Consider the following 11,488-nt stretch of genomic DNA (forward strand, 5'->3'; position numbering starts at 1 on the left):
CCACTCCTCACCTTTGTTTTTTTATTTCTCTTGTTTTACCTGTTCTAAGATCAACTGTTTTGCACATGGGCCCACCATCATTAAAGTGTGGTAGCGTACCCCATAGAGTGTTGGTGTCATCACCTATCTGACCTGTGTTTGAGCCCCATTACAATCTGTTTTTTCTTTATCTGAAAAATTCCTTTAAAGTCCATACTGTATTATGGTGACAGTTGATGGGGTCTGTTATATTAGTCAGCATTGTACGTGTGTATTGGGTGTGCATACCCTCTTTGTGTGTGACTGGCAGGTGTATATCTGTGGGGTTTTAATGGAAATGAGTGTTTGTTCACAGCGGAGGCCTACAACCCTGAGACAAATCAATGGAGTCTCATCACTCCCATGAGCAGCAGACGTAGTGGAGTGGGAGTCATCACGTATGGAGAAGAGATGTATGCTGTACGGACCACACACCCACACACACCCCTAGTGTATGTGTGTAAAACACAGTAACACAGACCTCAATGACACACACGTACATACACACTCATGCCTAGTGTATGTGTGTGTATATTAGGCATGAATGTGTGTATGTGTGTGTGACTGAGGTCCGTGTTACTGTGTTATACATACATACAACACAGTAACACAAACATCAATCACACATGATAGTTTTTACTGAGAGACTATTTTCATCATGTCTGCTATTGTCAAGACTGCAGAATTTACCAACCATAATCTGCAGTTTCCAGATGTAAAGTAACTGTAATTAATGTAAATTCACCCCCAAAGTAACACATCCAGATGAATCTCCCTCCTCTCTTTTTTGCTTTTGTAGGTGGGTGGGTTTGATGGTGCCAATCGCTTGCAAAGTGTAGAGGCTTATAACCCCCAGACCAACACCTGGAGAGTCATCCCCAGAATGTTAAACCCACGCAGCAACTTTGGCATTGAGGTAGCAACATGCTTTCTTTCACCATCTCAGACAAATACACACACACACACACACACACACACACACACACACACACACACACACACACACAGTGATGATTGGGGCAGTATTTTGTCACAGAAAAGGTGTCTCCTTTATCTATAAACATTTTAGGTACTGGCATTATACTAAAGTATTTAAGCTAAAAGTATTTGAGTCATTTAAGATAGTTTTTTTAGGCTACAGGTGTTTAGGCTGCATTCTCTCTGCCCTACTCTGTACAGGTGGTTGACGACCTCCTCTTTGTGGTCGGTGGATTCAGTGGCTTCACTACCTGTAACGTGGAGTACTATGACAGTAAAACAGAACACTGGTGCGTTTGTGTTTCCCCGCCTATCTGAAAGTGGAGCAAGCAGTGCTATGAACCCATGTGTTGTCATCTCCCTTCCACAGGTATGAGGCCTATGACATGGGCATCTTGCGGAGTGCGCTGAGGTGCTGCTCAGTGCCTGCACTGCCCAAAGTGTTGCAGTACACCACCCCACGGGACCTGCCCGAGGACGTCCCCCAGAGCCCATGAGACTGAAACCGTCCACCTCTAACAGCATCATGTCTGTGTGATGCCACATGTCACAGCCCTGCAGGACTGCACTCGAGGTATGGATCAGTCTTTGACCATTGACCTCATGTATGAAGGGGCTGGTCCATTTTTGGCTTTGTAGGCAAGCATCAAGGTTTTAAATCTGATGCGTGCAGTTACAGGGAGCCAATGAAGGGAGCGCAGCAGTGGAGTAACATGTGAACTTCAGAAGATTGAAGACCAGTCATGCTGCTGCATTCTGGACACACTGTAGAGGTTTGATGGCTCTTAGAAGAAGCCCAGCAAGTAGCGAGTTGCAGTGGTCTAGCTTTGAGATCACAAGAGACTGCACAAGCACCTGGGTAGCTTCCTGTAAAAGAAAGGGTCGAATCCATCATATGTTACAAAGGCGGAATCTGCAAGACCGGGTTAGATTAGAAACATGAGTTGAGAACGACAACTGGTTGTTCTAAGTTATGCCCAGGCTACGGGCAGCTTTGGATGGTGATACCAGGGAGTTCTCAAAGGAAACAGTGAGGTCATGGTAAGGGTTGGGAGTACCTGGGATGAACAGAAGCTCAGTTTTACTGGGGTTGAGTTTCAAGTGGTGGGCTGTCATCCATAACACAATGTCAGTCAAGCATGCCGAGATACGTCTGGAGACCTGCGTGTCAGAGGGTGGAAAATAAAGAAATAATTGAGTGTCATCGGCATAGCAGTGGTAGGAGAAACCATGAGATGATATAACATCACCAAGAGAACGAGCATACAAAGAGAAGAGAAGGGGGCCCAATACTGAGCCTTGTGGAACACCAGTGGAGAGTCTACATAGTTTGGATGTGGATCCTCTCCATGTCACCTGATAGGACCGCTCATCCAGAATGGACTGAAACCATCTCCAAGCCAGTCACACCAAGCCTGGAAAGAACAGAGAAAAGAATGTTATGGCTGTGTCAAAGGCTGCTGAAAGGTCTAGAAGAATCAAAACAGATGACAGTTTGGTAGCTTTAGCGGCATGATGTTTCTCAGTCACTGCTATGACAGCTGTTTCTGTAGAATGTGCCGGTTTGTAGCCAGACTGATTGGGATCATGCAGCTGGTTCTGGGTGAGGAAAAGAGACAATTGATTATAATCTGCTCATTTGAGGGCTTTTGAGAGGAAAGAGAGAAGTGATACCGGTCTGTAGTTGGTAATGCTGGAGCTGTCAAGTGTGGCCTTCTTGAACATTGGTACCACCCTGGCGGTTTTGAATGCAGTAGGCACGTATCCAGAAGATAAGGAGTTGTTGATGATGACAGACATGAAAGGAAGCAGATCTCTTGCGATTGTCTGGAACAGAGCAGAAGGAATTGGATTCAGTGGACATGTAGTCGGATTGCTGGAAGTCAGGAGTTGAACAATTTTATCTGTGGAGAGAGGAGAAAAAGAAGTCAGAGAGTTGGATGTTGGGGAATGCAGGTTGGTTGGAGAGGTGGGAACAGAGAAAAAGGACTGGAGGATTGCTGCAACCTTCTCCTCAAACAAGGTTATAAAATCCTCCAGAGTAAGAGATGAGGAAGGAGGGGGAGGGGGAAGATTAAGGAGAGAAGAAAAAATAGTGAAGAGCTTGCGTGGGTCAGATGATGATGATTCGAATTTCTCTCTGTAGTAGGATGACTGTGCAGATGTTACTTCCAGTGAGAACTTGAAAAGGAGAGACTTGTACGAGCTAAGGTCTGAATCTATGCAAGATTTCCTCCACCGCCTCTCTGCAGTCCTTAGTTCTCTCCTGTGGCAGTGAATTTTTTCTGTTAGCCAGTGGGCTGGTGGGGAGGACTTAGCAGGTCTAGAGGAGAGAGGGCACAGAAGATTAACTGATGAGGAGAGTGTACAAATGAAAGTATTTGTAACTGTATCCAAAGAGAGAGGATAGAGAGTCAGGGTGAGGAAGGGTGGAGAAAATAGTAGAAGTAAGGGAGTTATGGAGTGCAGATTGTGATGGAGGAAGGAGGAACATGTTTGAGAGGACTGGATGGAAAGAGAAGGAAGGGAGAGAAAGAAGGATAGAAAGTGATGGTCCGAGAGGTGGAGGGGGGTGACTGCGATGTCCGATGTTGTGGTGGTACGGATGAAGATCAGGTCCAGAACATTGCCCGCATTGTGAGTCAGAGGAGAGTGGAGAGTGGTTGAGGGTGAGGTTAAATGCTGTCAACAGTGGAAGGATGCAGAAGGAAAGCAGCTTGTCTGATGGAAGGTTGAAGTCACCAAAGAGAATAAGTGGATTTCCTTCAATGGGGAATTGAATGGATGTCGAGCTCATCAATGAACCTGGAGGGTGGTAGATGACAATGATAAGAGGTTTGGTGAGGAAAGACACTGTAATGGCATGTAATTCAAAAGAGGTGATCGAAAGTGTAGAGAAGGAAAGTGGAGTGAAACGCCACTCTCGAGACATTAGTAAATCTGTGCCACCACCCCTGCCAAGCCGCCTCAGAGAATGGATGAATGAAAAGACAGAGGACAGGGTTCTCAGTTCTCAGGGGTGATCCATGTTTCTGTTAGAGCCAGGAAGTGTAGGAAGTGGAGGGATGCTAATGCTGAGAAGAAGTCAGCCTTTTGGACAGCAGATTGGCAGTTCCAGAGCCCTCCTGCCACCACGATATGTCATGGTGTGAAGTGTTGTGAGTCAGTGAGGTTGCTGAGATTGTGACGTCTATGGTTGCGTCGAGAAGATCTCTGGGATATGTGGACAGGAATTGTGAAGCACATTTCAGATGCTTGATTTGTGGCTGTATGAGATAAAGGATTGAGATAATATGAGAAGGTACTTAGCTGAGTTTGTGAAGTCCTGTAGGTGAGATGTAGATGAACTGATTGAAAACACCACCAAACCTCCTCCAGATGTTGATTACCGCTACAGACACATGTGTTTGTAGATACATGTCTGTAGCAGAGTCGTCCTAATTTAACTCAGTTCAATAAGTACTGAGCTCGCCCCTCAATTCACACCTAAGGTCAGGGCAAAACTATACCTGTAGTGAGTAATTACCGCTACCAAGCAACTAACAACTAGATTTAGACAACAAGTCTTGAATTTCACAGAATCTAAGACGAAAGTAAGTGAACTCAGATTTGGCATGTGCTGAGTGCACCTTTCAGAGCAGCCATGGCTGTTTGGGGTCAAAGGTCATTCCTGTCTCCGTAACCAGGAAGTTGCTGTATTCCATAGTGTGATACACATTCATATTTTTCCTATAAAGGACAGTCACACATTTGATAAAACATATTACAGTATGTGTGTGAGACTTATTTTGTAATATTCAGTACAGTAGTTGTGGAACACCCTCTTTGGAGAACTTGTTATTCACAATGAGACTCAGAGCCAAAGAGCATTCAGTTATGGCTGCCTTTAAATCAATGCCACCACTATTGAATGAAGAAAGAGATTTCAAACCAAGACCACTGGGCCCAACACCCTTACTAGACTATTAGATTGCTCTATATTGCATTGTATTGTTTTTTTCTCTGGGATCGTCCTCTGGTTGGTAAAGAGAGCTCTGAGTTATTTACTTTTGCCTTAGATTCTGTTAAATTCAAGGCTTCCTGTCTGAATCTAGTTGTTTGTTTGCTGTTAGACATAATTACTCTCTGCATGTGTAGTTTCATCTTGGCCTTAGGTGTGAATTGGGTGCCTGACACAGCACTTACCTAACTTTTAAATTAGGACGACTCTGCAGTGATCAACACCTGCAGAAGGCTTTTATTGTGCTTTTCTTATAGTTCCTCATTTACACAAAAACCGGACCTCTCAAACTCATCTAAGTATTTTTTTCTCACACTTTCTCAAACTTTCATGACATATGCCCACAAACCTAAACATCTTTCCAATCTGAAATGTCTCACTATTCCTGTCTACATATCCCACAGATCTCCTAGACACTATCATCATCATAGATGCTGCAATTTCAGCAACCTCATTTACTCCTGGTGGCAGGAGGACTCTGGAATTGCAAATCAGCTGTCCAGAAAGCTGACTTCATCTCACCACTAGCATCCCACCATTCCCTACACTTCCTGGCTCTAACAGAGACCTGGATAAACACTGAGAACTTGGCAACTCTGGCTGCCCTGTTCTCTGCCTTTTCATTCACACCTTTTCTGTTAAATTCTTTTTCTGAGGTGACTTAGCAGGGGTTTTACTGTACTGCACGGGTTTTACTGCTGTTTCGAAAGTGGCAAGTCACTCCAATTGACTTCTCTGCTCTTTTAATCTCTTCTTTTGTATTTCACACTATTACAGTGTGTTTCCCTACCAAACCTCACATCATTCTCATCTACTGCCCTCCAGTTTCCCTAGATAACCCTCCTGAGTCAATTCCCCTTTGAAGGAAACCCACTCATTCCCATTGGTGACTTAAACCTTCCATCAGACAAGCCACATTCCCTCTGCATCTGTCCGCTGTTGACGCCATTTGACCAAAGGGGCCCAAAAAAGAGATTTAACTGACTCTGAAAAGTCAAAAATTCTAAAGTCTTTCAGAGGGATGCAACACTCTTAAAATTGCTAAGATAGTAGGGCATGATCACAGAACCATCAAATGTTTTGTTGCAAATAGTCAAAAGGGTTGCAAGAAATGTGTTGAGACAAAAAGACGCATATTAACTGCCAAAGATTTGAGAAGAATCAAACGTGAAGCGACCAGGAACCCATTATCCTCCAGTGCTGTCATATTCCAAAACTACAACCTACCAGAAGTACAAGGATTTCCGTACTCAGAGACATAGCCAAGCTAAGGAAGTCTGAAACATGACCACCATTGAACAAGACACATAAGGTCAAGACAGGGTCATGAATTATCTGAAGATGGACCAGATGGGTGGGCCCATGGCTGGATCAATAAGGGTCACAGACCTCCACTTTGCCATCAAGGTGGAGGTGGGGTATTGCTATGGGCTGGTATTATAAAAGATGAGCTAGTTGAACATCCTAAGGTTGAAGATGGACTCAAATTCAGCTCCCAAACCTTCTGCCAGTTTTTAGAAGACATTTTCTTCAAGCAGTGGTATAGTAAATATCTGCGTCTTTCAAAATGATCATGATTTTTATGCAGGACAATGCTCCATCACATGCATGCAGTATGCCACTGCATAGCTGACCAGTAAAGCCCTTATAGAGTAAAGAATAATGACATGGCCCCCTTCCTCACCTGACCTAAACCCTATTGAGAACTTGTGGGCCTTTCTTAAAAGGGAAATTTATGGTGAAGGAAAACAGTACTGCTCTCTGAACAGTGTCTGGGAGGCTGTGGTTACTGCTGCACAAAAAGCTGATCGTCAACAGATTAAAAAACAGACAGAATCCATAAATGGAGTTTATTTGTACAAATATATTTGTAAATTTTGAGTTTGTTTATTATTCTCACTTTAACAGATGAAAAGCAAGTGAGCTTGGAAAATTTCAGTTTTTTAATCAGTTTTTCAGTCAAATGTCTACTTGTGTGTGTTTGTGTGTATGTGTGTGTTTGTCAATGTGGCCACACCCTCCCTGTGTCTCACACCTGCTCCTCGTTGTGTCATTAGTATACATGTATAAATGTCTATCATTTACGTGTCTGTATTGTCGGTGTTTGTACCAAATAGTCTAGCCTATTGAATAAACGTGTTTCTGTTTCCTACGACTCATCCCTGCATCCTGCTTAGCCTCCTGCCATCACACATTAGGTTGCATATTAATTATGCACACATAGATATTCTTCTAAGAAAGACAAAACCTCACTTTTACTTTCTTAAATATTCAGGTTTGAGGTTTAATATTTTGGATTGACCAAGAGCACTTGGTTGTTCAATACTAAAATGAGTGCTCAAAAATACAACTTGCCTAATAACTGTGCACACAGTGTATTTATTAAAGGTCTGTATCATCACACTGTTATATTTATTAAAAAGTCTTTGGCTCTCCTTAGTGCTGCTACTATACCAAGCAGGTAATTGATGTTGATGTACACTAGAGGGCAGCACAATGCATCGAGTGAAACAGCATTACATGCATCTTGGGTTATAACTATGAAGCAATAACATCACACCAAATGTTTACATGAACATGTGCTGAAAGTAAGGATTGATTTCTCAGCATGTACCCCAACAAAGGACCCAAAGGAAAGGATGAAAGACGATAAACTCCGGCACCACATGTGCTCTGACAATAAAACTAAACTAGAGCTGGACTTTGAGGTATGTTCCTTTATCCTTAAATGTTGCTTAGAGAGTGCATATTAAATGGAGTGTGTCTGTATTTTAGTTTGATGCACTGATGTACCATTACCTCACCATTTCTTTTGAGAACTCCTGGGGTATCACCATCTGAAGCTGCTCGTAGTCTGGCAGAACTTTGGACAGCCAGTTGTCGCTCTCAACTCATGTTCCTAATCTGACCCGGTCTTGCAGGTTTCCTCTTTGTTTCCCCTTTCTCTCGCAGGAATTTACCCAGGTACTTGTGCAGTCTCTCGTAATCTCGACTACTGCAACTCTCTACTTGCCGGTCTTCCTCTAAGAGCCATCAGAACTATACAACTTGACCAGAATGCAGCAGCACGACTGGTCTTCAATCTTCTGAAGTTCACACGTCACTCTACTGCTGCACTCCCTTCATTGGCTCCCTGTAACTGCACGCATCAGATTTAAAACCTTGACGCTTGCCTACAAAGCCAAAAATAGACCAGCCCATTACTCATAGGATGTATTCTATGAGTAAATGACAAATCACTTTTATAAGTTGCCCTAGATAAGAGCATTTGCCAAATTCCATAAATATAAATGTAAAAATATATGCCTGTCAGTTCATAAAATATTAAAACGTAAATTATGTTAATAGTTTGGAAAAGCATAAAAATTACTATTTACATTTCTATGGTAGCATTCACACTGTATATTCTGTATTAGTTCAAGTTCAAGTTCAAGTTTGGTTTATTTGTCACATACATAGTCATACACAGTGTAACTCGCAGTGAAATGGTGGAGAGTGCTCTGTCCAAACTGAGGAAAAAGAAAACAGGGGTGCATAGAGAAATATATATATTCTATATATGTACAAAAATATATTAACAATGTATGTACAATATATGTATATTATGTTTATATACACAATGTACAATGTATATGGTTGTGTATATATATGTACACAATGTACAGAATGTACAGATCCATTTTGTAAAATGACATATTTACAGTTTTTATGTTACATGGTGGTGGTGCTCCCCACAGTTTATCAGTTTCCCTGATTGAGGGCCTGAATGGCCTGTGGGAAGAAGCTCCTCTTCAGTCTCTCTCTATTGGTCTTCAGGGAACGAAAGCGCCTCCCTGACCTCAACAGAGAGAAGAGCCTATTGTTGGGATGGGTGGGGTCCTTCACAATCCTCCTGGCCTTGGCCTGGCACCACTTGTGGTAGATGGTCTGCAGGTCAGGAAGTTCCATGTGAGTGATGCGCTCTGCTGAACGCACTACCCTTTGGAGTGCTTGTCTGTCCTGCTTGGTGCTATTCCCAAATCAGACTGTAATGTTCCCCATGAGGATGCTCTCGATAGTGCAGGTGTAGAAGTTCCGCAGTACCTTGGAGGACAGTCTGAAGTCTCTTAGGCATCTGAGGTGGTAAAGACGCTTACGAGCCTTCTTTGCCAGGGAGTTGGTATGGCGGGACCAGGACAGGTCCTGCGAGATGTGAACACCAAGGTACTTGAAACTATCTACTCTCTCCACCGTGGTTCCACTGATCCTCACTGGTTGGTAGTGCCGCTCCTGCTTCTTGCTGCAATCCACGAGCAGCTCCTTTGTCTTACTGACGTTTAGGAGGAGATTATTTTCCTGGCACCAGTTTTCCAGGTGTTTAATCTCCTCCAGATAGGCCCTCTCATCATTGTCCGAGATCAGGCCCATGACACCGATGTCGTCAGCAAACTTGACAATGATGGTGGAGCTGGAAGTGGCTGTGCAGTCATAGGTGTACAGTGAGTAGAGCAGGGGGCTTAGGACACAACCCTGAGGAGCTCCAGTGCTGAGGGTGAGGGTGGATGAGGCACAGTTGCCCACCCGTACTGATTGTGGTCTGTCTGTTAGGACGTTGGAGATCCAGTCGCACAGGGATGTATGCAGTCCTAGATCCTCCAACTTAGTAGTGAGTAGGGAGGGGACGATAGTGTTAAATGCTGAACTGTAGTCGACAAACAGCATTTTAACATAATTTCCCCTCCCTTTGTCCAGGTGGGTCAGTGTGGTGTGGAGCAGATGTGCAAGTTCAAACTGTGCTGTATCTGCATTTGCTAGAAGAGTGAGATTTATTAGGGGCAAATTAAAAATTGTAGTCATCAGAGTAGTCCAGGGTCAGTTTACCGATATGGAGATTATGGGGATACATGATAAACCAAAAACACATGAAGACAACTGGTCGAAGCAGGCTATAACAGAGGCTAGGATATACTCGGAGGCTAAGAAACACAAAGGCTAGGATAAACAAAAAGATGTTCTATATATAAAGTGGTATATAACATTTGCTAAATCCCAGATTATAGCACTGTGTATGAGGCAGTCTCTCTGTGTCAGAATGTTCCTGAGGTGTGCTCTTCAAGGGCTCCCTGAATGTGTAACTGCAACATAAAAATAAAGATTTTATGAAAAAGATTGACTGTCTGATTAAATTAAATCAGACACATTAGTGAAACTACCATTAATCTATCAGAGGAACTCTGATTCATTTCTCCAACATCTGCTTATAATGATTAAATACTTGCTTATAATTTTATATACCTCAAATTTTCTACTTGTAGATAGATTTACAAAACATTTTTGTAAAGGCTGCTAAAGGCAGCAGCTGCTCCAAAGACCAGTTGGGTGAGAGGAATTTGACATTTTAAATAAAAGGTTTTTATACATTTAATCAGCAGTTGATAAAAATATATCCCAAATAATCCAAAAGCAGAGAGGGTATAACAGTCCTGGGTCATAGAGTCAACATAGAGATTACGGGGATACATGATAAACAAAACAAGAGCATGGATAAACGAAAGATAGGAAACACAAAGCAAAAGCACACAAAGGCAAAAAAGGGAAGCAGGCTATAACAAAGACTAGAAAAAACTCAGGGGCTAAGAAACATGAAGGCTAGGATACATGGAGTACAATCTTACAGGGATACAGAGACGGGCTTTCAAATACATTTAGACATTGAACCAATCAAACACAATGAACCTAACACATAAATGCAATGAACAGCCAAGACAGGGAACACGACAGGGTTTAAATACATGAACTTAACAAGAGTAGAAACATGGGACAGGTATGGAAAATCAAATGAGGGGTGGAGAAAACTAAACTACGGAATGGAACTAAAATACACAAGATGACAGGGAAAGCATCAAAGTGAGGAGGGACCAACCGACTTTGATTTGTTAGTACTTCCTCTTGTGGAAATAACTAAACAAATTTAAGAAAAGTAATTTTTTTTCTGCTTGGTCACCCAGATTAAACATGAATGCAACTACAGAGCAAAGGCACATTTGACTGTACCAACTTTAATGCTAGTGCATTTGAGTAACATATTTAGAACCTGCTACTTCAGTTGACAATGTATCTTTGCTTTTTTTTTTTTTGCTTTGCTTTTAACAGAGGACATTTGAGCCTAACCTAGCAATTTTATTATATGTTATTATACACCATATACCTATTCACCACAGACTTAATCAATTGTGATTTCAATTTTTGGAGGATCTGTAAGGCTCCTAATACAATTATATTTTATATTAATTAACAGAATGGTGTTCATCAAACAACCTGTAACTGAACATAAAAAAGCTAATGATCTCATTATAGATTTTATGAGACAGGTCTCTCTTTCATAGTCATCAAAGGAGAAGTGGAGAGGGTTTCCAGCTTTACATTTCTGGGAATCCACATCACAGAGGATCTCACCTGGACCATAAATATGATTAATTAATTAAGTTAATGATTAGGTTAATAAGGTTAATA

The 11,488-nt window shown here is 42.3% G+C and overlaps 1 pseudogene; it reads left to right on the plus strand.

The window, feature by feature from the left end:
* The window catches only part of LOC113568833 (uncharacterized), a 4,019-nt pseudogene extending 2,189 nt beyond the window's left edge, over positions 1-1,830 (plus strand).
* The last annotated feature ends 9,658 nt before the right edge of the window (positions 1,831-11,488 follow it).

Source organism: Electrophorus electricus, chromosome 7 (assembly GCF_041902795.1).
Source record: "Electrophorus electricus isolate QZ-2024a chromosome 7, ASM4190279v1, whole genome shotgun sequence".
Lineage (NCBI taxonomy): Eukaryota > Metazoa > Chordata > Actinopteri > Gymnotiformes > Gymnotidae > Electrophorus > Electrophorus electricus.